General features: G+C 39.8%; 1 protein-coding gene across 2 annotated transcripts in view; it reads right to left on the bottom strand.

Moving 5' to 3' along the window:
* The window catches only part of Plppr1 (phospholipid phosphatase related 1), a 266,024-nt gene that overhangs the window by 151,298 nt on the left and 89,910 nt on the right, over positions 1-24,816 (bottom strand). The gene's annotated exons all lie outside the window — the stretch shown is intronic.

Raw genomic sequence — 24,816 nt, 5'->3', positions numbered from 1 at the left:
TCTTCATCTCCATCCAATAAACCTCTTTCATATAAAATTGGTTGTGCATATTTTTCATTGGTCCTATCATTGGTGCATTGGCTGGGAAGGGCTCTCCTGCTAGCACCTGGTCTGGTCATACCAGGACCCCTTTAAAATCGGACAATGATGCCTGCAACAGATTTTTTTTTCTGCTCTACCTATCCCTAACAACCACTCAACCATATATGCCTTTACACTTTCTCTCAACTACCCCGCCCTTGCTGTGAACACCTATCCCTCTGCTTGTCCCTGGTTTTGGGACTTCCCTTTCCTGGCTACTTGATTGCTACATTTGTACACCCAACACCAGCAGATTGGTGAGTCTTCATTTCTGGTTGGCACAAATGCTTCCTACCACTCTTGCCAACCTACATCCAAACCCTTCATCTAGGTCCTCCTTCTTCGTTGGGTAAGATTTTCCCTCTACCGGCATGGTTTCTCTCCCTCTCATTTGTCTACAAAAATCCTAGTGCTAGGTAAACAGTGTCTGCTACGGGCAACTGTGCACTTGCTCTCTGCCCAATCTCCAGTGAATTACACAGATATTTCCTTCTTTTCAACCTCTGCTTCCCACACACTCATGACTCTATCCCATCCTCAAACTACAGCAGGAATTCCTTGGGAGCCCATTAGCCAAGTGTGCCAGAGAAGAAAGTAGGCCAGTAAATTAGGTAAGCATGCTTCAGATCTTCACACACTCTCTCTCCTCTCCTACAAATCCAATTCTCGAATCCCCAACTCTGTAGCAGATTACCTGTTGTGGACTCTCCTCACTTCTGACCCCATTCCCAGGAGACTAAGCAGATCCTGGTGGAACATTCGAGTTTCCTCCTTCCTGTGGACCCCTCAAGATCTCCTGACCAGCCCATCACCATTTCTAAGCGTCAGTTCCTAATACCTAGGAGCACATTTACCCAGAAACCCAATAGCTACATCTACAGGATCCCAGGAAATTCTTGTAGGAAACCAAGTAGGGCAATGGGAAACAAGGGAGAAAAGACACTTAACAAAGATCAGACTATAATCAGCACCTAGAATTACAATCATCCCAAACCCAGATGCCTAGGTATCAGCTACTCTAGAGTCTGGCAACCCTATTACACTAGGACCTGAGAATTGCAACACAGCTGAAGCACAAGACAAAGACCTTAAAATAGCCTTTTAAAATATGATAGAGGCACTTAAAGAGGAAATGAATAACTCATTTAAAGAAAATTTTTAAAGCACAAGCAGTGGAAGGAAACTCATAAAACAATTTAAGACTTGAAAGTGGAAGTAGAATCAATGGAGAAAACACAACCATCAAAATCCCAACACAATTTTTCACAATTTTTCCTTGAAAGGACTGTTTTCAGCTTTATTGTACAAAGACAAAATCATAGATCAGTGCTTCCCCCTGAACCAGAGGGGAACAGATACAGAGACCCACAGCCAGACAATATGCAGAGAGTGAGAGACCTTGGAATATTCAGCCTTAAATGGGTTGTCTCCATCAAATACCTTCCCTCAGAGCTCATGAAACTCAATGGAAGAGGGGCAGAAAGAGTGTTAAAGTCAGAGGGGAGAGAGAACATCAAGGAAACAAGGTATTTTAAATCAACAGGATAGTATCATATATAAACTCCCAAATGTTGTTATTAAAGAATGAAAGTCTCAACTGTTCTATTTTACCAATAAAGACTCAGGAGCCAGATGCTGGGGTAAAAACCTGCAGAGAAAGCACCCAGCTGACCTTCCTACTCAGTTTGCATCTCAGAGGAAAAAACCAAAAATCTCACTAGCTCAGCTGACAGTCCAGTACGAAAAGGACAAAAAAATTCTAAAGGCCAAAGGCTTACTATCTCAAAGCTCAAAAAGCCCCAAAAGCCAGAGCTAAAACTCCTTCTACTTCTGTACAATGTCCTTGATACCCTTTAACTCAAAGTCCCTTCTACTCTTTAATCTCTGTCAGCTGGTTTCTTGTTCTGCCTCTTGACCTAAGGTTAACTTTATTAAATCCAGTGTACAGAAAGCTCTTAAATTAAAGATGTGTGTTGGGGCTCAACCACACCAAACAAGAAACAGGGTTTTACAGTTCACAGTCTCAGGATTCACAGTGGGATCAAATAGCCTACAACACACAGAAACTGAGGCAACATACATAGGGCATGTATGAGTCTACACTAGCTGAAAGAAATTCCAGCTCAACTTCTGCTTCTACCATGATGTCATCTGAGGGGACTATATTTAACTTCATCATTCCTAACAGTGGTGCTTTAATGTACTAGCAAGCCATGTGCATGTGCTATTTAAGCCGCTGGTTTGGAGCTAAGGTACAGGCCACATTGTAACCCCCAACAGCAGGGTGGGAAGAGACAACTCATAAACTCTGTCCTGTCCATGATTTGCCTTGTGTGCACTCAGATTATCTTGAAATTAGACAAGGATATCACTTGATTTTCTACAGGCACTTATATCACTGTTTCACCTCTATTCAAACCTACAAGACAGATCTAACTTTTACTAATTTTTTTTTTTTAAAGAGAGGGTTTTTCTGTGTAGTCTTGGCAGTCTTGGATGCACTTTGTAGACCAGGCTGGCCTCGAATTTGCAGAGATCCTCCTACCACTGCCTCCCTGAGTGCTGGAATTACAGGCATGTGCCGCTGAGTCCAGCTTAAGCTGATTTAATTTTTAAGTTCTTTGTATTTCCATTTTGAACGTTGGCTAAGTGAATAGCACATCATGAATATTTATGCTTGTTACAGCTACATCTGTGAAAAGGATGGTTGAAACTACTAACTCCCTTTCTCCTCACAACATTAACCTCAAGTGGGCAGCTGATAAACTCTGGCTTGGTTGAAAATCATTATATACACTAAAGACCCTGTGGTTAATGCACAGTCAATCAAAGATGTTTATATTAAAAGAAAATGCATGAGGTCAAACTAGCGTTTGGGGACAACTATTTCACCTTTCTTTTGCTAAAATTACTAAAATGATAATAATAATAATAATAATAATAATAATAATAATAATAATAATAATAATAAATAAGATTTACTTCCTTTTTTTGTTTTGATTTTAGAGGGAACTTTCAAAAATGTTAAGACAAAATAATTACAGGGATAACAAAATGAATAAAGCATTTATTTATTTATACAGCTGTGTAAATTAGACTCCTAAAAACAAAGAGTTGATGGAACATGCATACACACACACACACACAGAGATATAAACTTGGGATTAAGAGAACACCTTTTCCACTCTTCCTCCACCAAGCCATCCTCTGTCTTTGTATGTTGTTGGCTTGCAACCTGAAATGAAACATGGGCAGTTTCACTCACAGACTATGCCTCAGCACAGTGTCACAAAAAACAACTCAAATGGCAGGATTTCTTCAGGCAGGTGAGCATGAGCACCAACCATATGACATAAGTAGGTGTAGAGAACTCTGAACCTGGGTGTCAATGGACTTGAGCACTAGCACAGTCTGAAGAATGTAGACCTGAACCCAGGTCACACTCTTGAACACGCACTGGCTGGGTTCTGTGTATTCCTTTGTGTCATGAGAGGTTGGACCCAGATGCGTGTAGTGTTCTGCTTCTGCCAGCTCTTCTGCAAGCACTGGTGAGTCAAAGTGCCGTCCAGCACTTGTTTGTTGGTTTGTTTGTTTGTTTTTCTTGTTGTCCTTGAATATGCGGGAGTCATGAAGAAAAAGCTGTGATACAATTCTGCTTAATCTGAAGGAACTGGTCTTAGAGGACTTTAGCAAGACTTATTATTAAATGTTCTCATTATTCAAGCAGATAAAAAGATTATCAGTTAGTTATCACTGTCTAATTCCCAAGGCACCTAATTTGTTAACATCTGTTTTCTAATGTGAAGAAAGCCTCATGTTAGAATGTAAGGTAATTTCACAATTTTCTCTTGGAGAATCCACAAGGCAGTCAAGTGAGTGGTGGGGTGCAGGATGTCATATGAAAGGAATTCATTTTTGAGACTGGAAGAGAAATTTAGATAATGAGATAAGGAGAGAGCGGAACCAACCAGCAGGAAAAACTCAAAGAGCCCTTGTGGTTTCTGCCCGAAGCCCTTAATGAACCACATTTTCAAAACAGCACACAACTCCAATTGAGAAAATGCCTCCAAGGTCAGGCTGCAGCCAACTGTGCACAGCATTTTCTTAATTAGAGACGTGGGAGGACTCAGCCCATTGTGGGTGGGGCCATCCCCGGACTCTTGGTCCTGGGTTTTATAAGAAAGCAGGCTGAGAAAGCTGTGGGAGCAAGCCAGTAAGCAGCATGCTGCCATGGACTCTGTGTCAGGTCCTGCCTCCAGGTTCCTGCTCTGTTTGAGTCCCTCTCCTGACTTCTTTCAGTGATAGGCTACAACATGGAGGTGTAAAGCAAATAAACCCTTTCCTGCCCAACTTGATTTTTAGTAGGGTATTTCATCACAGTAATAGAACTCCTAACTAAGACATGTCTCCTAACTAAGAAGACATGCAGTAAGATTATAGCAAGTAAAGAAATAAGTTCCCATTTTCTTCAGCTTTATTTTAGTGAATCTATAAAGAGGTTTCTCATAACCCAGTGCTTTCTTAAGATAACCCAAACCCAAATCCCTCTTCTTTGCTGTCTTAGAGGTTACTTCTATAGTGACCAGGGCAACATGCTAACCCCATGAAATAAGTTCATATTTATTTGAACATCTGTAGGGAATGGAAGCAATCTTACAGCTTGTTCTATTTTTAATCTATTCTGATGTTCAGAAGCTCACACTTGTATTCATCTGACAATGCCATTCATTTAGGAACCTCCCACTTGTATCTCTTGTAGGTTCAGGGCAAAACACCATGCTGACAACGTGACATTACAAACATCGAAGAGGTTTATTGCTATTCACTGAAGCACAAGTGACCTTGAAAAAAAATCAAGAAGTACTCTTTTTCAAGGACAATCTTTTGTTTTGTTTTGCTTTGCTTTGAGACAGGGTTTCTTTGTGTAGCCTTGATTGTCCTGGACTCACTTTGTAGATCAGGCTGGCCTCTAACTTACAGAGATCCACTTGCCTCTGCTTCCTGGAGTGCTGGGATTACAGCCGTGTGCCACCACTCCCAGCTGAAGAACAATCTTAATAGCTGAAGGAATCTAATATTTTATATCCCGTTGAGCATTTGATCACAGACAACTTGTCATACTAATGCAGCTACAATTTAAACATTTTTTTCAACAACATTTTGAATGCAAACAAATGGCTGGAATGAATGAGAAAGTGAATAATTTTTCTTAACCAAATGTGCATTCGCTTGGAAGTTTTTCCAGCATTATGGGGTTTTTTTGTATAAATATTTATACAATCTTGATGTACAGATTACAAGATTTTATATGATAATTTGACCAGTTTTCTGCTTTCCATCAAACTCGAGGTTTCAGATGATTTGGGGTCCATCAGCTGCTTGATGGTCCCTCCTCACGCTGCTCCTTCAAGCCTGCTTACACGACTGTCTGCTTTATTGGCCTCGCCTTCTTTTGCACTACATCTCTGAATCACAGCCCTTCCCATTCTACTCTCATTTAGCTTTTCTCTTTGCTCCACAAACAACCATATCGTCAAAGAAGCTTTAAAAACTTACATTTCATGCACTGAGTTTAAGAGGCCAAACTATGGAGTTTATAATGCCAGTAACAGTCTCCTATTCTACCTCTGCCTAGCTCCTTGCTCTACTCTTTAGATAATTGTGCTGAAATGTTTCCATTGTTTTCTCTGCTTTTCAGTAACTAGAATAACTCAAGAAAGTAATGTACTGTGATTAGTATTGTAAGTGTTGTATTTATTTCCTCAGAAGATGGGATGAGATGAGATCTGAACCAAAGCTTTATTAATACACAGCTGAACCTAGGGTTTTTCTAGCTAAACATCCCTAGGGACTAGGCCTGGAAACTTCTAGCCACTGTATAATCTAGTCTTCTGCAGGCTCAGACTTTGAAGGCTTCAGCTGTCAGCCTCTAGGCCTTGAATGTTTTCAACCTGTCAGATTTACTGCTGAATAAGTGCTTTCTGACCTCTGACTGGCTGGTTCAACTTAGTTGTTCTGGCTCAAAATTCCTGTTCAAACTGACTAAATCAAATCGGCTTCTCTCTGCTTTTCACTTAACTGGTCTGCTTGGCAAAACTGCGTCTGAATTCCACAAACTGAACTGCACTGAACTGCCTACACTGAACTCAACCGAACTGCACGGAACTGCACGGAACTGCACTGTACTGATTTTACAAGCTCTACTGTATTCCTGTACTGTACTCTTTTCCACTGTGTTCTACTGACTCTATGAATTCTCCCTCTCCCTCTTGTTCTCCCTCTCTCTTTTTCTTTCCCTGTTGCTCTTAAGTAGCTTTTCTTTCCTGTCTGTTCTTGTGAGAGTTGAGCATATCCTATCTCTGACTCATTCTGTCAAATCTTTCTCTGATTCATCACTTTGTCTACCCTTAGTCATTGTTTGAGATAAACATATCTACCAAATTCCAGCCAGAGGAAGTAAGGGTGTGTATTCCAGTCAGAGGGATTAAAGGTGTACCAAGGACATGTCTGTATTCCAGCCAGATCACACAGACCTATGTCTTTAAATGTGATCCCTTGCCAGAGTAGCCATGTTGCTGGATTAAAATTCTTCTATGTATTATCAACATACATAAAAAATCCTGTTAACACCAAAATAGAAAAAGAAATCCTTATAGAAACTATATTTATATAGTCCAAACTATTTTTCAAACAAAATCAGACACCATTGAAGCCAGTGTCCTATTTAAGTATCTATAATAAGAAGAACAGTGTATATGTCTTATGGATATGAATTCTGTCTTGGGTTAGGTTTGTTTCATACTTTAACAGAATTCCTATATTCCGAGAATGATTTTAATGAGTAGTTTTATATTTTCTATGCCATATAAACTTGATTTTCAGAGTCAAATTCCAATTTAAGATATCCTAACACCAAGAATGAGAAATCAAATAAGAGCACTTCTATTGAAAGTAGAATTAGGTATCAAGAGTTACGTGTAATTATTATCATTTGTATGTATGAAGAAAGTTTTTCACTGGTATACAGTCCTATTTAGATACATTTATTTTAATTAAAATTGACTATGTGACAAAGTTTTAAACTAAACTTGACATACATAAATTTATCACAGGAGAAGATTTGTGGGTTGATGCCTAACCCACAAATCTTTCTCTCTCTCTCTCTCTCTCTCTCTCTCTCTCTCTCTCTCTCTTTTTCTTGCTGGGAATTGAACTCAGGACCTTTGGAAGAACAGCCAGTGATCTTAATCACTGAGCCATCTCTCCAGCCCATTAACTTTCTTATGGGGTTCAGCTGCAGTAATTCTCAGAGTTAGCTGTCTTGATTCAATCCCTCATTGGCTTCCTTGCTTCCCCATCTCCCTTTTCTACCCTTCTGCCCATATTACCTGGTTTTCTCAAAGAAAGTGCTTATGCTTGCTTCATTGTCTTAAGGCATGTATCTCTGAAGATCCAAACTAAGTCAAAGGCCAGAACCATTATTGAAATCCTGATCCTACCATCTTTCATCTCACTTTCTCCTCTGTTGTTCTCTTTTTCCAGGAAGCCAATCTTGTCTCACTCTATGGAAATGCTCTTTTGCACCTGCTTCCAGAGCTTCCTTCCAAACCCCTCCTCTTTTCCTTTTCAGCCAATCCAAAGAAGGCTTTCCCCATCTCTAATAGTTGCAGTAAGGCTTTTTTACCCAATTCTTTATTGAAGTCCTTTTGACTAACAGTCAACAATGATCTTGTAAATGCTAACTCCAGCCAAATGCTCCTGACCCTACTTTTCCAGAGTTCTCTGCAATATTCGAGAAAAACTATATTCAAGCCTAACTAAATTTGACTTTTGTGACACTGCTCTCTTTATTTTCTTCTGATGTTTCTGATTGCCTTTTGTAACATGCTTTCCTGGTTCTATTCTACAAATTATCTAAATATTGATGTCACCAATGGTTATCTCCAAAGTTGTCTCTTTCCCAGCCAATTTCACTTAGCCGTATTGGTTTTTTGTTTTTGTTATTGCCATAGTTTGTCTTTAAATCCTAGGCTGGCCTGGACATCTCCATCCTTCTGCCTCAGCTTCTCGAGGGCTGGGATTACAGGTATGTGTGTGTATGTGTGTGTGTGCGCGCACGCGCTACTGTGCCATGTCTGGATGTCCTGTTGTTTTAACCATCAGATTATATTAACAGTGCTCAAATTCACATACCCAGACTTGACACTTTTTTGAAGTTAAACACGTAGACTTCCCGCCACAAAGAGCTGTACTACGGGATGTGCACAGGAACCTGAAGTTCATATATCCAAACCTGACCCACTCATTTAGCTCAAGACTCCCAGACTCTGTACCTTAGCAAAAACTCCAACTCTCTTGTTACCATTCCCTCCCTCGGGATCAAGGCTAGTCAGCTTACAGGTGGATTGCTCCTTCTAAATATATCCAAAACATTCCCTCTCCTTTCCACCTCTGTTATCACAGGGAAACCATCTGAAGGGAAACAAAATGCATAAGTTATAGTTGCTTTTTAGAACTTGGTATTTCAAATTTGTCATTGTAATAGATTTTTGCAATTCTTCTGTATACAATACTGTATGGAATCCTATTTGCAATACTCACACAGCACGATAGACTCCTACTTGAGATGTTTATCTCCAAGCTTTCTCACACCTACAAATACAGTCTCAATAAGGCCACTAATGGTAAGTGGGCCAATGTCAATGTCAGGCTCTTTGACACATAATAGGTAAAGTTTAAGCTTCTTTGTATGTCATGTAGGGACATTTAGTACCTTAAACATGTCTGCTGCTTGTTATTCAGAGTCATGTACAGTTTCCAACAAATGCTTAGCAAAAGCATTCCTTAGCATCTCAATTCCGGCGACTTTGTCTGTCTGGAGCCTTTCTCTTATCTTTAACTGTCCATTGACATTGATTCTTTCATTAAAATCTCCCTTGAGCCTTTCCTCTCCATTCTTCCCTGACCCTACTAGACAGAATTAATCACGCCTTTACCTCTTCTGATCCATGTACATTGCTCTTTTATTATGTTTATCATATCAAGTTCTATTTTTGATGTCTGAGAATGTTGCTCATATCAGAGGGCAAACTCCTCCCCCCACAGAAATGGACACCTTCTGTCAAACGCTGGTATGATGTGTGTACCAACTTCTTTGAAGCATTTTGTGTACTTAGCAGTTAACCATTTTATATACAGAATTCTTATTTTCCCTAGTAAGCTCTCTGTTCTAAGAGTGGAATGCCAATGCCCATTATTTTTTTAACTCTAATCCAGAGGCCACATATTTTGTTTATCAAAAGATGCTTTTAGTCAATGTTTGTTGAATGGTTATCTCCTTGTAGTTACTCAGGTTTAATACTACTAGCTCCTACAAAGCATTCATAAATGTTCAAACTGAATGGCAGTTGCCACGCCCAAATAACATGGGGAACCAGCAAACATAGGAGCAAGAAATCTCATCCTTGCCTAATTTTGCAAATTCCTACCTTTTTGCTTTTACTTTGAGGATTTGATTAATCAAGGAGTCTGATGGTAAATTAGAACAAGCTTAGGAAGAATGAGAAATGGGTTGCTGTTGTTATTCCTTAATTGAATGGGGTTGTATTAGATTCTTTGAGCTTTATATGAATGAGGATTGATACTATGTTTGATCTCAGTATAACATCAACATTGATGAATTAGCGCTCATTTGTAGCTCAGCAAGAAGGAAGCAGCTGCATACATAGCTGCCAACCCTTTAGGTTGGCAAAAGGAAGAGGGGAGGCAATGCGGCCTCACACAAGGTTCCCTGTGTGGCTCAAGCATTCACCCAGAATGCCAAGATTCTGGCAGTTAGCTCCTTCTTAATAGGATGCTGTTCCACTTTCCTCCCACTCTCTGCAACAAGCCCTCATCTCTCATGTCAGCAATAGCCAATGCCTTCCTTTCTGAGAAAGGCATCTTCTTTTATCTTCCTTTGAAAACAAGAATGCATATTTGAAATTAAATAAACAAACAGGCTGTTGGGTATTCCAGCAAGTAAGTCTAAGATGACCTAGATTTATAAAAACTGTGCTCCATGGCAAATACTGCCATCTTATATTTAAATATTATCATAGTTTTGAAAGTTTGTGCTTCTGGAAAGTCTCCAAAGCATCATACAACCAGGTCAAACGATAATAAATATTGGTGGATTCATATTATCTAGTTTACAGACTATTTATCTATTAGCCATATATGGCTTTTTAATCTGATTTTAATCAATGCCATAGCACTGATTAATGATATAAATGTATTTCCATTTTATTCCCTCAAATACCATATTGTAAAATAACTGCTGAAGGAAAAGATTCCTTTCATTGGAAATAGCAATGCTGTTCCACCATGTAGTACAGCAGACCAGCAATAGAGAGCGTTGGGGTACTGAGGGCAATGTGTGCTCCTCTGCACTCACGCAGGAAGGAGAGCGCACTGAGCTTCAGCCACTACCCTCCAGGGCTTGTTGACATGTCATTTTGTTTGAGGCAAAAGGTACTTTTAAACTTATGTATATGAAATATGAATGTATGAGATATCAAAACAGCAATAGGTTGTGTTCTGATGCTTTCTTGGGGCAGTGGGTCTGAAGAGGAACCATAGCCAAAATATAACTTTCTGTTTCGTAGAGTCTCTCAGAGGAAAACACAGCGAGGAATGGAGAGGAGGCAGCAGTGCCTAGATTACACATTTAGAGGAATACTGAAAACTATATCAGATTTTTGAATGGCAAAGTTAAAACCAACTGTCTAAGAATAAAACAAACAACCACAAAATAACATGTTTTAAGATAGGCATTTGCGACGAGACGGTTCAGCAAAACTTATGGAAAACTCCAACTTCATTGTTCTACCACACTCTGTTGTGACAGAGTCTTCTGACACTAATAATCAGGAAAGGAAATCAAGTCTGACATCTCTATGCGAAAGCTACAAACTAAACAAAAGAACTGAATTTCCACAACCATCATGGAAATTATATTAAGAAAAATTAACCTACATGAAAGATAGAGTTTTACAAATAAATCTCATTAGACATGGCACTGCTACAGATAGCCGTAGAAAGAGTCCTAAGAAGGAACGTGGTACTTGAGATGGGTGATTATTACAAGAAGGTGGCAAAAAGAATGGTTTAGCATAAAAAAGGAAGTGGAAAAGAAGAATAAATATATGACAAGTAAAATCCCATTAAAAGCATACACAAAAACAAAAGCAGAGTCAAGGGATGTCGTGGAAAGTGTTGTGGAAAAGGCATGAAACAAAGAAAAAAGATGTTGGCATGATTATAAAGAAGAAGAGACGTGGGGAAAGGCAACAGAAACCTGAAGTACATGTAGTTTGTGTGGATGAAACAGAGCAAGTTAAAAACAGAATAAAAAGTCAAAGATACAGAAGAAGAGTCCTGAGGTAAAGATTTAAAACTGAGGATAAAAATTACACGTGACTTTATGGAAATAAGAGAGGGGAGCTAGAGGGGAGCTAAAGTATCCTTTCCCTAAGAAAGCCTGGTGTGGTACTGGTGAGGCTTTTAACTCTCAACATGGAAATAAAAACAACTATAGATATTACTCATAAAAGGCAAGGAGAATAAACATACGTTGACCACTAACTTCTCTAAGCAAACAGCATGAATGGCACTGGGGAGCCACAGAGAGCAGCTTGTGTGTGAAGCCCATAGGAGACTAGCAAAGCAGCCAACAGGCACTTGTAAACACAGAGCCTCCTGTTTTGTTTTTTTGTTTTTTTTTTTAAAGCAATTATAAATTTTTATAAACACAGAGTCTCCTGGGTTTTTGTTTCTTTAAGCAATTATATAATTTTATTATTTTATTATTTAATTCAATTTACATCTCAGTTGTAGGCCCCTCCCTCCTCTCTTCCCAGTCCCACCCTTCCTCCCATATCCCCCCCTCCCCTATTCCTCAGTATAGGGGAGTCCTCCTACACACACACCCTAGTTCATCTATTCACATGAGGACTGAGTTTATCTTCTTCCCCTGTGATCAAAGAGCAGGCAACATAGTCCATGCCAGATATATGTACAGAGCCTCTTTTATAAGGCAAGGACTGAAGTCATTCTTAGGCCACAAAGGCAATTCTTCTTTAGTTCTACTGTTGACAAGTGGCTAGTCTGTGTTAGAACTGCCTAAAAGTGATGGTTTTACCAAATTTTATGGGCTAGCAGCACCTAAGTTTTTTTTTTTTTAATTAGGCAATATAAGCCAGAAACATATATTTTAAGATTCTTAATGTGGAGTTCTAAAATATCATCATCATGAAACAAAGCATCTCTGAATTCTGCATATGATAGTGGCATGTGCCTCTAGTGGCATTGTAAGTTTCTTACAGCAGAATCCTTCCCTTTGAACCCAGGATAACGGCCTTGCATCCCTGAGGACTCAGGCAACAGGCTCTGTTCTGGTTTCCAGTAGAGGAACATGAAAATAAGAGCTTTTTGCTAATTATTTTACAACCTCTGTTGGGCAGTAAGGGGAGTCATTTTTCCTGCTCCTTCTTCTTGGACCTTGCTTGCTTAGCCAGGTCTTCAGGTGAACATTCAGTGGTGATGCTGTGCTGGTTTGCAAAACACCTGGCAATTCAAGACAATGTGGGATACGTGACTTTGAAACATTCTCATATAAATAAGCTCTCGTAAGTTGGACTGGGCAGCAGAGTTTCCTAAAGGAGATACAGTTTCTTTTGCATCCAGTGATTTGGGCTCTGACCTAAGTTCAAGTCCACCTGACATGTTACTCATGTCGACTTTATAGCTTATGCAGAATAAGAGTGAGATCAAGTAATTAATAGAAAATGATTGCCTCAGCAAACAGCCTGAAGTAGGTGCAAATTAAGGATATTTTGTTGTTTTGACCCTTGCACTCCATAAGAACTTGTAATGGTAGTGGATCAATAACATGAATTATAACCAATCCTTTCATACCTACAACCATCCCTCTGCAACAGAGCTAAATATAAATTATTGTAGGATGCTCATCTCTCCTCACAATGACTGAAACAATGCCATGCTTTCTGTAGCTATTCATTAGTGCTCATTTTCTGTGCAAAGAATTCCTACCAAATGAACATGCTATGCCTAGTCAGGGATAACTCACATAAATGCATTTCATTTTCTTTCAGACAGAAACTTCCATATTTGGATCTTTCTCCTGGGATTCTTGCCAGGTATCATCATCATGGTGTCTCTAGGCAGAGCAAGTGTTACCTACTGACAGACCTTGGGGTCATGGTCTCATGGAGCTCAGTGTCCACCCTTTCTCACACGTGCCTTCAGTCTTGTTACTACTGATTTTAGTCTATCACCCTAGCATTGAATCACACTTATCTGGCCACACACAGTGTATTCGTGTCAAATGGCTGCGGTCAGGGAGTCTTATACAGTCTACCAGAAGAGTTCCCCTACAACGCACCGGCTAAATTATAAGAAATATGATTGGTTGCTGCCTTTTACTCTCACTCACCCATGCTAAATCTAAGCACTTAGCCCTCTCGTTAGTTTCTTCTTCTCTGCTGTGTTAGCTTATTCTGTGTTATTAAGTGGCTGCCTCTGTTCTACTTATTTATTTATTTATTTATTTATTTATTTATTTATTTATTTATTTATTGTCATGGTTCTAAGATACCAAAATAAAACAGCTTAAGGGAGGAATTATTTCTCTAAGCAAGGGGGCTCCAGAGATTTTAGTCTGGCATGGTGGAGGGTATGGAGGAGAGTAACTCACACTGTGGTCCAAGAGAGAAGGAGAGCGGAGGGGAAGAGAAACAGGGAAGAGATTGTACTTACTGGTTTCTTCTACCTTTTTATTTTTTTCACATCTAGGACTCCAGCTCAATATAAAGCTCTACTCACGTTCATGTGTCTGAGAGTCCTCTTAGGCGAAGTCTATGGGATAATGGCCTTATAGAGACACCCAGGAAGGAATCGGATCTCCTGGATATTTAACCTAGTCAAGTTCCCAGTCAGAACTAACTATCACATTACCATTTGACATTTTACAAAAGGTGAGATGATAAGGAGGACCTTAAGCAAGCAAAGCACCTGGGGAGAAGCCACTTATAAGTATATACAACACCACTTCTGTCTCCTAGCTGCTTGTATACCTGCAAGACCTTTACACACCAATTTCTATCCTCAGACTTCCAGTGCTGGCCTTTCAAATATCTCGTTCTTACATCTGTCAACAGAAAATGCAGATTTCAGCAAGTACTGAGTAACTTGAACCTAGCTCCTGTTTCTTTTAAGGAACTTATTTTATGTACTCACTAACCTTGTTTTGTTTTTCTGAGGAAAAAAAAAGTAAATCCATCCTTCAGAAGTAAATTTCTAATGAAAATGCGTGAAACCTTAGTCTTTCTGTTGATAAAATGAAGGGCTAGAGAGGGGAGGCAGGTAAGTGAGAAGCTCACCTCTGTGGCCCCTTTGGGATTCACACTTTCCTCATCTGAGGCAGCAGATTCAGGAAATTTACCCTATGGAGTCTGCAAATGGCAAACTGGGAGAAGTCCAGGTGAGTAGTGGAGGCAGAGGGGAAAGACTAGACCTATCGGATCTGAACCAGATCTGAGCTCAGTCCCAGGCTTGATTGACATTCACTCTTATCTTCTACTTCAAAGTAACCGTTCTACGAAGAATGGGTATGTGAAAATTGAGGCTCACGGGGCTATCCCTATGTACTTCCAGCTTGGCTTTGCTACTGACATAAATTTTTTCCTTAAAAATTGCCTACTCTTTTCTACAAGGTGGTCATACAATTGGCTAAGTGTAATTATACATAAATTGTTTTCCATGCTTATAAAAATTAACACAATAAAACTCTCAACCCGAATGCCACCTGCTGACTCTATTGTCACCCCTTACAGCTGTCTCCTCACCAGACAGCTCTCAGGGAAAAGGAACCTGTTTTCAGAGAGAACCTTCCATCATGAGACTCGAACTCTTGTGGTGATTTCTCCTCTAATGTTCATGATCCCAGGCTATGTACCTAGATGGTGTACGTGGGTCAGCAGGATCAGAGCTGACTCTGTCTCTAAACTGTGTCCATTTCTGTGTGTTTATCCAATCTATCTGGGGAGTAGATGCCTTCTTTCCGTGTTAGGGGGAGGATGGGCACTAACAACTCTGTTTTAAATCATTAGAATTCATTACAATACTGTTTACTTAATATTTTAATAAGTACATTTTTTTTCTGTTCCCAAAAGTGAAGATTACTGATTTATTGGTTATTTTGCCACAAATTAATTTTTAAAGCACTTACCAATTACAAAATTAATGTTTTGCCAAGAGGCCTCATTTGATAAATGCTTTCTAATGAAAGAACTAAGTTCACTGCCATGTAGGATCTGAGTCACTTTAGGCTGCTCCTCTGCTTGCCTGGAAAGAAGCCAGCTCCACTGTCTACAGAGCTGTGCAACCTGCAAGAGTACACACTGCTGGAGTCAATGAGGATGGTGGGCCTAAGGCAAAACATGTCATTACCTGGAAACCCAAAAAACTGTTATCACCCAGCACAAGATGGAAAGAGAGAATCTGCATAGTTAGTCTTCAAAAACTGAGCTTAAAGGTCTTTATGAATATAAAGCCTTAATATTTATTTATTTTAGAGGTGCTCAAAAAGCAATCATGACTTTTAAAGTTTAGACTGGAAGAAAATTCTTAGAAAAAGAGTATTTTGGTGTGATTTTTCAATGTTAGGTGTAATGCAAGGTTGTACTTGAACCTTAACAACAAACCTCGGTAGCTAAGAAGACAAGCTTTGGGCCAGACATCTTGTATTGGACTACAAGCCCTTCTCTTTCTATGTGACCTCTGCTGACCCACTTCTCTGTATTTAGTCTCATTTGTACAGTGCATGTTAGGTTATCATATCTAGCTTGCAATTCCGAGGCAAGAAGTAAGTGAAATGATATGTCTAACGCATTTCTCGGGTGTCCACCAGGCAGTACATTTTCAAATCTTCCTATCATCTATGACCTGTATCTGCCTTCTATGAAAAGAGCCAGAGGAAAATGGAAAAGTATATTTGCATCATATGTTGTTACAATTTTTGTAATAAACCAGTAAGTGAATAAGAACTTCTGCCACATAGAATGTAACATTCAGACATGATTATAATCTTTGGCAAACCGGTGAGTTATGAAATAATTATTGCTGGCCTCAGTTTACAAATGAAGAGAGTGAGTGGGAATTCCTTTCATAAAATTGTCTCAGTGGCATAGGTTTTTTTTATAATACTAGTTAAAACGAGACGGACAAATAACAGAGTTGTTCTAACAAATGTACATTCATAGCCTAGTTATGTATATGCATAAGAACGGTCATGATAAATGTACGCATAAAGCCTCATTTATTCTGTCTCTTTACTGTGTATTCTAGTCAGCAGAAAGGTTCAGGAATTACAGTAAAGGGAATTGGATTCAACTTCTGACTTTTCCACTTAGCTGATACTGTATATCAGTGCCTACAGGTAACTTGATTTCGCTTACACCATGGGGAAATGGTGCATATACACAGGGCCACTTTAAGGAGGTTATGAAGAGTGGAAGTTCAGATACTTGGTAAAACATGAAATGTTATAAAAAGGAATGTTATCACGAGACTATTCAGAGGCAGACAGCTTTCTCTCATTGTATCTTAGCCCAAGAAGTAGATAAAGGATATAATTCTGCTCTTTAGGATTTTTTTCTTCATCAGTACAACCACTGCTGCCAGTTATGATATTGGACTATATGCTGCACGAGGGAATTCAAGCAAGGGCCTAAGCACAGCACACTCTCTGATCTCCACGGTATGCAGCCTGAGGCAGACCCTCACCCAGAAGCACTGCCATACCTCTTTTCAAACTTTCTCCAAGGCAGAGTATAGGCCAAGAGTGCCTATCATTAGGCTTTGTGTTCCTCTGCACCACACAAGCAGGATCTATAAGAACAAAATGCATGTTCACGCCTACAAGTACAAAAATGCTTAAAAGACAACAAAACGGAATTGCTAAAATTAACAAAGAAATACACATGTAAGTTGTTAGCCAAAAATTAAATAATGGGGATGAATGGAAGACTCCATAGGAACCAAGTGATAAAGGCAGGGAAATCAGATGCCGGATTATGCAAACAGCTTAAAGTCAGAGGAAAAGATGACATCATTGTACAAACCATGTGTTGAATACCATCAAACAGGCAGAACAGAGGCGCACTCACAGGACACTTTTACTCCAAAATCTAACGTGCCCATTGAAGCTGATGCTAATTAATGATATGCATGCACATAATCTACAACTCTAATTCTGACATCCCTGTGTGTGTGTGAGAGAGAATGTATGCCTACATTCAGTGTTTCCTAGAATATTCCAGAGCAACTGCAACATGCAAGCAATATGAAAGCTTCTAAAATCAAGGGGATTAGGTACAAAGGATAAGAGATACAGAGACTGGAATAATTGTTCCATACCGATTCTGATTCACTTTCCATTAAGAGATATGAAGGTAAATGAAAGGAAAGAAAGGGGAAAGGAAAGCTGAGGAAAGAATCCAGAAATCATTCATGCCACTCAGGCAAAGAAGAAGAGTTAAGTCCAAGAAAACACAAGAACAAAATCAGCGTGTACAGTAGAGAAAGCTTGCCTTTATCTCTGTCACTTCAATCATGGTGCTCACTATCTGTTTTTGCATTTTGTCTGCAGAGTTTTGGCTGCCTCCTCTTCCCAGCAGAGCCATCTGGCTTATCTAAATTAAAGCATGGGTTGCATTAACACAGGGGATTTACCCCTCTTTCCCAACCCCCACCCCTACCCCTCACTGCTGCTCCTTTTCATGTCAAGAACCCAGGAAGTAGACAGAAGCAGGAGAATGGAGTGAAGATGTAAACAACTGAACAAGGATGTTGTGGTAAACAGAGCTTCCACAGGATGTCAGTGCCCGTCTCTTATCCAGGGACGTCTAGTGCAGTGAGACCAGAAACCTTCAAGCCAGAGTAGGAGTCTTTCAAAGCTAATGTCTTTCTAATCCAATGGCCTGTATGGTTTAGGAACACAGCCCAACAATACAAACTGGGAATCAACAGATCTTAGGAGCTCAGGGGAGCTCAATTGTGGAGAAGGCATTGAAGCAGAAGATAACACTTCATTGATCTTGAAGTGGTTGGTAAAAGTGAGACAGGAAAAGAAGCACAGTCCGTAGGAGCAAAACAAATTGGACTTTTATCTTGGCAGTGATAGAAGTAAAGAGCTCCTTAACTCGAGAGCTTGAAATCAGAGCAAATGAGTGCAAGTGGTGTGGCCTCAGGGAAAGCACTTCACCCTGAGAGGCAGAAGCTGCTTCTAAGCCAGAAATCAGGGAAACAGATGACCTTCACAGAGTGAGGTGTTCCCGGTGGACCCCAGTGAGGCCTTTGTTTGGGTGGCTTATTAATCAGTATATGCTTCTTTCACTTTGGGGAACATCGACTGAGAGAAAAGAAGGCAATTCGTCTATAAACCTGGAAGCATGACCATTGAGTGGTGAGGGCTTGCCTCCTCTGCGTTCTTTGTACTCTAACCCCATAGGGTAACACAGTTGGAAGTCCACTAGAGGCAGTGCTCATGGGATGGGTCTAAAACTAGCTCTGACTCAGATGCCTCCTGGGTACCAGATCACAAATTCTCAGAGCTACTGAGACACGACAATTACTGATCCAGTTCATTATTATTTTTATTTGAAGATGTATTTACTGGTAGAGAGTTACAGGGCTTGGTCCTCAGTTATCTTACTTCTGTGTATACTCTCATGGGCATCTCACTCTTTACCAATAATTTTAAACACTATGCTTAATTTTAAACACTGTGCTTAACTCTCCAATTTTTATTTCTAGTTTTGCCCTTTCCTCCTGGGCACAAGATCTTCGATTGTCAGTTTATTTTATATCTATCTAGCTATGAGTATCTAACAGACTCTTTAAAGCTAACACATGTAAACTGCATTTTTTTTTTGTATTTGATTTTTTGTTCAAGATTCCCGGGTCATTAAAAAAATACATGACAAAATTCTGTTCTAATGAAAGTGAGGGAAAAGGGGCATAATCCTCCTGATAGAACGGGTTTCATTCTCCTATTTATTTATTATTTATTTATTTAATACCCTGGCTAATGACTCTCCAGCTATGCTTATGCTGTGCTCTTAACAAATGGTTTCATATTTGGATAAAATAAACGTTTTTCAGCACTGTGAAAAAAAAAATGGTGTGTGTGTATGTGTGTGTGTGGTGTGTGTGTGTGTGTGTGTGTGTGTGTGTGTGGTGTGTTTGTGTAGTGCCTACCACTTGTATGCATGTGCCCACAGAGGACAGAAGAGGGCCTTGGATATCTGGAGATGGTGTTGTAGGCATTTTAGCACCTGACAAGGGTGCCAGGACCTGAACCTGGATCTTCTGAAAAGGCAGCATGTGCTCTCAGCCACTGTGCCATGCGTGTGTATAGGTGGGGAGATGCGGCATGAAGAAGTTAAAAAGCTTTCTTATACTCACCACGTGGTAAAGAGTAGCGCTGTGACGTGAATCAGGCGAGTAAGCTCTGAGCTGGCATTTATAACTCCCCACTACAGCAACAACTTGTTAACATGCATTTTTATTTCAGTTTTCTTGCTGGGAGAATGGCAGCCATAAAGCCATCCATCCTCCTATGGAGCTGTGTCACCAAGCTAAGAACGTGAACCAGCAGTGCTATTTATTCCTTCCTGAGCGCTATGCTCACATTCTACCAGGTATTACACCAAACTAGGGCTAGCCCTGCGATTACCGTGTATGGTAGGTACAGCTCTCACTTCTGTTTAACAGGTAAGGCAGTTGGGACGTATCCAAGGACACAAAGACCTTGAAGCTAGGGCTCAAATTTAGTTCTATTTATTGCAACTGTTTGCTTCCTTGCTTTCTCAGGTTACTGTAAATTATAATGCTTAGCTGATGTAGTTATATAAATTTTTATTTTATTATGGACATTAAATCGGGAGGAAAGAGTTAAATCTGTATTTGTCTCGTAAGTAACAGTATGCTTGCTAAAGAAAAATTGATACTGACTGAAAAATAAACTAAAACAAAAACCTGTTTAATCCATCTGTATGTGGGCAGGAACTGGTTTCAATGAGTTATAAAAAGGGGGGCATGCAGTTAGGTGGGAAGTATGCTAAGTAGGTCAGAGAGTTCAAGAGGAAGAAGGAGGTGGTGGTGACCAAGAGTCATTGTATAAATGTATGGAGCTTTCAAAGAATAAAAGATTTGCATGTTTTATATAAGGAGACAGAAGTAATGTATAGTAAAGGGAGTACAGAGTTAAACAAAGTGAGTGGTGACAGGGACATATAGACATATAGATTATATAGATATACAAATATAGATATAGATAGTATAGATATAGATGTAGATATAGATACAGGTATAGATACAGATATAGATATAATTTCCCAGGCTGCTTCTCAAGCTTATCTTTCTGTATCACCATTTCCTGCTTGGAGCTGACTTCTCCTGGATTTCTATCACTGCTCAGCACTAACCCAGTGCACAGTTTGGTAGCATGGTTGAATAGACCTGGGGGGTAAATTTAGACATGAGAACACAATCTGTAATCTTTGTTTCAACATTCAAGACACAGAGGTGGTTTAGACCTTGAGGGGGCCATGTGCACAAATTTCTGAAAGGCTTACAAATCAACTTAGTTTCAGAGACTGAAAAAATGAAGAGGTGTCAGATCCACATATGGACTGGAATCCCCTTCCATATTCTCTTTGGTTTTTCTTAAAAATTATCTTGTAAAGCAGGTTCAGATTCATAGAAAATTGCAAGGATGGCACTGAGATTTCTTGTGGCTTCCTATAAGCCAGATTCATAGTTTTTCTCATTATTAACATTGCTCCACAAAATAGAGTGCTTTCTACAATTGACACATTTCTGTTAATTCACAGAATTAACAGAATTAATCACCCACAGCCATTGTTTTCATTGGGTTATTGAGATATAGCTATAATGACGTATCTATAATGTGACCTTAGCAGAGTTTCACTATCTCAACACCCTCTGTTCTATGTCATGGTTTAGAAGTGGGGAAAAAAATCACTACGTAACCACTGTCCTTTTTTGCTCTCTAAATAATTGCCTTTTCAGGCCCCTGGGGAGATGACTCAAAGATTAGGAGCACAGACTGCTCTTCTAGAAGGCTAGAGTTCTGTTCCTAGCACTCACCTATAACCCCAGCTTAAGGGACTTTGACATAGTCTTCCTCCCTCCACAGGCAACTGCATTTATACACATACAGAGACCATGCACACATGAACACAATTAAAAATACAATACATCTAAAAATTATCTCTATTGTGGTCTTTCCAGAATGTGCATCTTAGGAATTGTGTATAGACTTTTCACATTGTTTCTTTTTTTTTTTTTTTTCAGCGATAGTCATACGCATTTAAGTGTTCCCCAAATATTTTCATGATTTGAAAACTCCTTTGTTAGGTATTGAATAATATTTCATTTTCTGAATGTACCATCATTTATTCAACTATTCATTTACTGAGGAGCATGAGAGTGGGTTTCAATTTCTAGCAATAATTGATAAGGAGCTATTCAAAAGCTACCTGGAGGAATTTTGTGTGGTGTGTGTGTGTGTGTGTGTGTATGTGTGCACAGCCTTAAATTTATGAATCTTTTGGTTAAATATAAGGTTTGTAAGGCTAGATCATCAGAAAAAGTTAATTTATTTCCTCAGGAGTGGCCAGACACTTACAGTACCCTCAGGTATCTCCCACCAGGAATGTGTCAGGGGCAGCTGTTCCTTATCCATACCAGTGCTGGGAGTGGTCAGTGTTTGAGACTTGGGCCACTGTATTGGCGTGTGGTCCCAATGAGTTCTTAGGCACTAGCACCCTGCTCCCTCGCAGAGGCTGAGTAGCCTTAATCCATCTTACATTTTCATTAGGCTGTCTGGAATTCTCTGCAAATACCAACCAGAGTTTCCAAAGTGTTGCAAAGTCTATCACAATGTCATTACAGTCTATAGCCACATGTTCTAGGAAAGATGTAGTTACAGAAAGCTAGAATAATCCTGCCACACAAAATTTCTTGTAAAACTCCCTAAGACAGAGATAAAAATGAAAAGAAACAACAACAATAAAAAATAACCTACACGAATACAGCACTTACTGTAAGCCTGCACCATTCCTAGCACTCTAGGTTAATGCATGCTACCGGAGAGACCTATGAAGCACGTGCTGCTCATTAGCATTTCACAGGTGCGAGAACCAAGACAAGAAAGCTTAAGCAACTTGTACAAGATCACAAAGCTCACACTCAAAAGATAAGAATTTAATCCAAGTAATCTGAGACTACAGTATGACTTTTAAATCCCCTTGCTACATTTTTAAAATTTTTTTTATTAATTACACTTTATTCACTTTGTATCCCCCCTGTAGTTCCCTCCCTCCCCCTCCCAATCCTTCCCTTCCTTCCCCTTCTCCATGAATGGCCTTCCCCAAGTCTACTAATAGGGGAAGTCTTCTTTTCCTTCCTTCTGATCTTAGTCTATTAGGTCTCATCAGGAGTGGCTGCAGTGTCTTCTTCTGTGGCCTGGTAAGGTTGCACCCCCCTCAGGGGGAGGTGATCAAAGAGCAGGAAAAGATCATCCTGAGTGAGCTATCCCAGAAACAGAAAGACACACACGGTATATACTTACTCATATAGACATATGCTATATGATAAACCTACTAAAATCTGTATATACCTAAAGAAACTAATCAAGATGAAAGACTCTTGCTAAAATGCTCAATCTCCATCCAGAAAGGCAAAGAGGATGGGCATCAGAAGAAGAAGAAAACAGGAAACAAGCTAGAAACCTGCCACAGAGGGCCTCTGAAAGGCTCTGCCCTGCAGACTATCAATGCAGATGCTGAGACTTATGGCCAACTGTTGGGCAGAGTGCATGGAATCTTATGAAAAAAGTGGGAAATAGTAAGATCTGGAGAGGACAGGAACTCCACAAGGAGAGCAACAGAACCAAAAAATCTGAGCACAGGGGTCTTTCCTGAGACTGATACTTCAACCAAGGACTATGCATGGAGATAACCTAAGAGCCCTGCACAGATGTAGCCCATGCAGTTCAGTATCCAAGTGGGTCCCAGAGTAATGGGAACAGGGACTATCTCTGACATTTCTTTTATAGTAAGTTCTTAAAGGCTGAAGAGATGGCTCAGCTACTAAAAGTGCTTGTGGCTTTTGCAGAGGAAACTGCTTCAATTTGTATCATAACCACTGATAACTCCAGTTCCAGGGGATCTGACACCCTCTTCTGACCTCCTCAGGCTCTAAGCATGCATGAGGTGCACAGATACACATGCAGACAAAACAAATACACAGAATCACCCAGGTAGAACTTGCTTTTGTGGCATGAAAGCTGGAGGACCAAAGGAATCATAGGGAGAAGTTGAGGCTTGGTACCACGAGAGGACAGTAGAGGCTACTGGTGAAGGTGCATAATTTATTTTCACAACCAATTCACAATCTGTGTATTATAGTAATCACTGAGTAAAGTCAGGTGCACAGCAACTTAACCTGTCCGAGTAAAGGGATTCAAGCACAAATAGGAAGAGGTTAAGCTCATATTTAATGTCAAGCCTGTCAACCTCAAAACATATATTCTTTTAGCTACTTCTTGCCCACTCAATGTATCAGTTCCAGCTTTGCTCTTGACTCCCTTCCTGCATTATCCTAATCTCCTCTGAGCACCTGAATACATTTTTGTGCTGTCACCTCAGTTTAGTACAACTGGTAGAGAACAAAAGAGTTGAGCAGGCCAGTAGGAATGTTGTATTATTCATGTAGCTCAGGCCAGCCTCACACTCACCAGGTGGTCCAATGGATGTTGACCTCCTAATCCTCCTGCCTCTACAACTGGAGCTGGGTTTTAGAAGAGAGATACCTTGCCCAGTTTATGTGTCACCCAAGGATCAGACTCCGGACTTTTGTCCATGTTAGGCAAGCACTCTACAAACAAAGCTATATCCGAAGATCCTGCTTTCCTTAGCCTTAGCAATTGGTTGTATGTCAGTAAAAGTTAGAATCAAGCAAAGAAAGTTCTCAATAAATGCATATATCAGTCTCATGTAAAATAAAATTATGAAATATCAGATTTTTATTTAATTCAACTTTTATTTAATTCAAATTTTGAAACATTTAAGGTTGGGAGCTAGAGAAATGGATCAGAGGTTAAAAGAACTTGCTTGTCTTCTAGAGGACTAGCATTTGACTCCTTGCAGCCACATGGCAGCTAACAACCGTCTGTAACTCCACTCCCAGGAGTTCTAACAGCCACTTCCGGCCTCCACGTGTAGCAGATGTGCATATGGTGCATAAACATAGATGCAGGCAAAATACCTAGATATGTAAAACACTTTTTATATTTGAGGTGGGTATGTTATTAACTCCATTTTATAAAGGGGAAGATGGAGATGTGAGAGCAATGAGTTGGTTTCATATTGTTGTGTAGCTAATGAAAGGCATGCTTGAATCTTTGAGATCTGGGGGTCCTCAGTGTCATCCTGTGGGCTGGTCTCAGAGAAGTATCCTATTGTGGATATATGGAAGCTGATGGAAGTGATGGAGAATACTGGATATAGAAAAGTGAACAACAAAATATATGTAAAGTGTAAATTTGATAACATTTGACATATCTACACACACACACACACACAC

Source organism: Psammomys obesus, unplaced genomic scaffold (assembly GCF_907164565.1).
Source record: "Psammomys obesus unplaced genomic scaffold, mPsaObe1.curated_primary_1811, whole genome shotgun sequence".
Classification (NCBI taxonomy): Eukaryota; Metazoa; Chordata; class Mammalia; order Rodentia; family Muridae; genus Psammomys; species Psammomys obesus.
Note: the sequence above shows the minus strand (reverse complement) of the source record. Positions and strands in the feature narration are given on the sequence as shown.